This window comes from Hakea prostrata, chromosome 10 (assembly GCF_041222555.1).
Source record: "Hakea prostrata isolate BN-2017 chromosome 10, UWA_Hpros_2, whole genome shotgun sequence".
In the NCBI taxonomy this organism is placed as follows: domain Eukaryota; kingdom Viridiplantae; phylum Streptophyta; class Magnoliopsida; order Proteales; family Proteaceae; genus Hakea; species Hakea prostrata.
The window spans coordinates 14,314,413-14,319,625 of record NC_142609.1 but is presented as its reverse complement, the minus strand read 5'-3'; the positions used below and the strand labels follow the sequence as shown (position 1 = coordinate 14,319,625).

Sequence of the window (5,213 nt, the reverse complement as noted above, 5' to 3'; positions counted from 1 at the left end):
GACCCCTGCTGGGAGACCCAAGTCCGAAAACAGACAGGACTTGCTCTAAAACACAGTAAGCTTCAGGATTTAATTCTAAAACTCAATTAAATCAAGTAGAAACTTTGAATTCATCTACCGACCCATACCCCTGAAATTAATCCTGGGGCGATTTTCGAGGTGGTTCTTCCCTTGGCTCTTCTCCACTATTTAAACCACATTTAGGAGGGGTTCTTACCTAGTTTATGAGACCTTCCAAACGTGTCGTCATTGAACTCTTGATCTGCCTACCATATCTGTCAATGTTTGAGAAAGAATTTGTTTCGAACTTCCACAACTCACCAGCTTCATCAAGAACACCATCCAACTCCATTGGTTCTAGTCCCAATCCAATGATCTCTATTTGGATGGCCGACAGTTACCTTCTACCCGCACTCTGGGTTCTCGGACCTACAATATGGATTTTCGAGTTAGGATCATGGGAGATTTCACAATACAACTTGTCCCACCAAAATGAGTCTCACTCTCCCATAAGCCATCCACAAAGAGCTTAAATGCATATGTGATATCATCTCTGTAAGCTATTTGTCCCAGTGTCCTCTCTCCCCTTTGCAATTTTTGTCCACAATAATGTTAAATTTTTGCATATAAAGCATTGAATGAGCTAAGAATACACATGATAAAGGGATTTAAACCCTTAAATAACATTAAGTTCCTAGTCTTCCAAATACACCACATGAGAGAGCTCCATTTTTTTATCTAGATTATCCACATTACCATAATCTTTAAAAGAATACAAAATGAAGCTAATCCAATCATGTAGTATCACCATGAAAATTAGAACATCAACTCTATGAGGAGATAACCTCCAACACTCCTTAGCATGTGAACAATAAAGAAGGGCATGTCCAACATTCTTAATAGCTTAACCACAAAGAAGGCAAGTTTGGGAGCATTTTCTTCGAAATAAAGATTTTACAATTGCAAGAGCCCCATAAGATGTTTTCCAAGAAAATGTTCTCTTTGGGAATGTTGTAATTTTTCAAATTCTCTTCCAACAAAAAGAAGCAGAAGAAGAGGAGGAGATGTTACCTTGCAAATCGGTTTGTGCCATGCATTAACAATAAGCTGACCTTTCTATAACATTAATCTCCATGGGGGGAAATAAAGATGCTAAGGTCAATCTGTTCCAATGCAAAGTTCTAATCAATTAAACCATGCACCAAGGTAAGGGCATTTTGTTGGGGGGGGGGGGGGGGGGACACTAAGTATATAATGGAAAGGTAATGAAGGGATCCACTGATTCTTATAAATGTTAGTATGTAGACCATTTCCCACTTGCCTCAGTTTGCCTGTTTTAGAATTTTCCTTCGCGTTAATATGCTTCTCCAACCCCAAGAGCATGAACTGGGATAGTCTACCCTAGGCATTGATTTGCCTTTGAGATATTTGGCAGACATTACTTGGGCCCATAGGGTATTAGGATTGGTAAATAGTCTCCAGCGTTTTTTGGCCGACAAAGCTTTATTGAAACAATGAACATTTCTAAATCCTAAACCACCTTTTATTTTGCTTCTATAAAGAGTATCCCAGTTCACCCAGCGTATCCCTCTGCCCTAGTCATTCTTCCACCAAAAGTTCCTAATTTTGTGAGTCATGTATGACAAATTTCGTTAGGGATTAAGAAACAAGACATGTCATAGATTAGTAAGGCAAATGCAATTGCCTTAATCAAGATTTCTTTTCCCTCTGAAGATGAAAATTTTCCTTTTCTACCTGACCATTTAGAGGTTAGTCTATCTAAATGAAAGAGAAGGTTTGTACCTTAGACTTGCCAATGGAAGAAGGTAAACCAAGATAAGTCCTATGTGATTGTACCTCTTTCAACCCTAAAGCCAGCCCAATGTCAATTCTAAGATTGGAGGGGTTTTTCTTTGCTAAAAAGTACAGTCGATTTGTCAAGATAATGTGGCATTCTAATATTAATTTGTTTGTATTCCTGAAAAATAATAGTGATTCTATATGCATTTGAAGTGAGACAGGAGAGAATAACATAGAGTCATTAGGAAGAAAAAAAACAAATGATTAATATCAAGGCCAAGAAAAATTCTAATGCCTAGCAATCTTGGAATCCTCTATTGGAAATGAGTCTCTGGATGAGGGTCTCTTGGCACAATATGTAGATGTAAAGACTAAGAGGATAACCTTGCCTAATTTCCCTTTGAGGGATGAGGACACATGAAAGAGAGCCATTTCTTTTTATATGAAAAGAGACAGTGGTAATACATTGCATTACCTAATAAACCCATTGGTAGCAAACCCCAAATGTAATAATGTATACTCAATGATTGATCACTCTAACATGTCATATGCCTTACACAAGTCAAGTTTTAGAGCCATATATCCTGATTTGAATTGAGACTTCTTAAAGATACTCATGTTCCAAATAGATATCATCCGAAATCGCTCGACCTAGAAGAAAGGCACTTTAAGTTTGACTAATAATCGACCCCAAAATGGGCTTAAGACGATTAACCAAAATTTTGCTATTACTTTATAAGGAATGGCACAAAGAATAATGGGTCTGAAAATTCCAATATCTTGGAGGTTACTTTTCTTTGGGATGAGTGAAATGATAGTTTGTTTAGGCTTCTTAGCATGTGTCCTTATCGAAAGAAATGTTGTATCCCACAGTAAAGTTTTCCCCTATGGTATCCCAATGTCTTTGGAAGAACCTATCAAGTAAACCATCAATATTGTGAGCCTTTGACTCTTTCATTTGAAATAGGATGTTCTTTATTTCGTCAAGAAAAAATAAGGTGCACAAAGAGTTGTGTTGTCTGAAATTGAAATACGTTGAGACGTACTGAGAAGAAAGTTTTGAGAGGTGGTGGGGGAAGAAGATGTAAACAAAGAAGAGAAATGAGTGTAGACTTCAAACATAATCAAGTTCTCACCTTAGATCCAATGTCCCAAAGAATTCTTGAGCTTATGAATAGTGTTATTCCACCATCTCTGAGCTATGGAGGCATGAAAAACTAAGTATTCATGTCCCCTTTAGTAGCCAAAAAACTCTCAAACTCTAGTACCAAGATTTCTCTTCAGCTAGAAGAGCAGAGTCTAATTATTGCTTCAATTGCATTTCCTCTTGAATTGGGGAATTTGGAGGTGGTTCCTTTGAGGCATCTGAATGTGGCTTTACTCCAGACGAAGAGACTTGGTGCACAAGTCTTTCCCTTATGGTAGGAAAAATATTTTATTTTATTTTATATATATATTTTACTTTTCTTTTGCATGAGTTTTCATGCCTTCAATTTTTACCTTTTTCCTTTTTCGGTTGATGAGTTTTCATGCCTTCATTGAATTCAAAGGCTTCACCCATGAAAGGCACCATCTCCATTTTCCACGCATGTCGGTAAAGAACCAGTAGCCGTAGGGTTTTCTATAAATTGGTTTCTTTGACTAATCAAATTTTCATGCAGCATAATCATTCCTACTTGACTTTTGTTTCTCAGTTCATTGTTTTGTGCATAGAGTAAGAGAATCGAAGATGAAAGACACCATACTTCTCTTCCCAGTCCCTGCCATTAGCCATCTAGTCTCCATGGTTGAGCTGGGCAAGCTTATCCTCTGCCAGTACAACCAACGTTTCTCTGTCACAGTTCTCATATCAGCCAACACTTTTCAAAGCGCCGCCATTAATCCTTACATTGATAATGTCAGTCGCACCCACCCTTCAATAATCTTCCATCGCTTACCTGCTCCTCCCAGCCCTCCTTCCCTTCCAACATCATCAGCTTTCAACCCATTAGCCAACCTCTTAGAATCAATTCGTCTTGGCAATCCAGACCTTCTCCAAACCCTTCAAACTCTCTCTGAAACATCTTCCATTGCAGCACTTGTGATTGATTTCTTCTGCAACCCAGTATTCCCTGTTGCCACGGAGCTGAACATCCCTCTATATTATTACTTTCCCTGTGGAGCCTCTGCTGTTGCACTATTTGCTCACCTCCCTATCCTTGATAACCAGATGAATAAGAGCTTCAAGGAGATTGACCAGGGGACTGTTTTCCGAATCCCAGGATTGCCCCCGCTTCAAGCTTCTCAAATGCCGGGAAATTCTCAAGGTCGGAATATCCTGGTTCACGATATGATGTTGGACTTGGCTAAGAATATCCCAAAATCAAGGGGAATTATAATAAACACCTTTGATGCACTAGAGCCCACAGCAATCGATGCAGTCAGGAATCAAGCGCCGGTCTGTTTTCTGTGTTGGACCATTACTTGCAGAACCCAAAAATCAATCTGCTACGGCGGATTGTTTGTCATGGCTTGATACGCAACCGAGTAGGAGCGTCGTGTTCTTGTGTTTTGGCAGCATGGGAGTTTTTTCAGTGAAGCAAATTGCAGACATCGCTGCTGGGCTTGAGAGGAGTGGACAAAGGTTCTTGTGGGTGGTCAAGAACCCTGTAGCAAATGACGGTGGCAGAAAGCCACCATCTACCATGGATTTCGATCTTGAGGCTGTGATGCCTGAGGGATTTCTGGAGAGAACCAGAGACAGGGGTTTGCTGGTGAAGTCATGGGCGCCGCAAGTGGAGGTGCTGAGTCGAGAAGCGGTGGGTGGATTCGTGACTCATTGCGGATGGAACTCGGTTTTAGAAGCTGTGACTGCTGGGGTGCCAATGGTGGCTTGGCCGCTCTATGCCGAGCAGCCTCTGAATAAGGTTGTTTTGGTGGAAGAGATGAAGGTGGCGTTGCCAATGGAGGCGGCAGGGGAAGATGGGTTTGTGGTCGCCGACGAGGTTGAGAAGCGAGTCAGAATGTTGATGGACTCGGAGGAGGGTAGAGAAATCCGGAATCGCTGTCGAGAGATGAAGGACAAGGCTTTGACTGCGTGGGCAGAAGGTGGCTCTTCTCAGATTGCTCTTGGTGACCTCGTTGAGTCATGGAACCGCTGATAACTCGGAATGGTCAATCCCTATTCATTGTTTAATTCATCTAGCGCACTCCTTACAGAGAAACCCAATAAGAAAGAAAAGAAAAGATTACTCGTAGTAAAACCCCAATAAGAAAATAATAGGAATGATTCTTAGGAATATCAGAAAATCACAAGAGTGAAGAATTCAATTAAAAATTTTCTTTTCTGAGTAAAAAATATATCTATTCTCCACACGCTTAGAGTATTGAACATTGCATTGGCCTCTCTAAGAACAAAGGAAAAACTACAAGAA

General features: G+C 40.2%; 1 pseudogene; it reads left to right on the top strand.

The window, feature by feature from the left end:
• Positions 1-3,529: 3,529 nt before the first annotated feature.
• Positions 3,530-4,940, top strand: LOC149002065 (UDP-glycosyltransferase 88F3 pseudogene; annotated as a pseudogene).
• Positions 4,941-5,213: the final 273 nt, after the last annotated feature.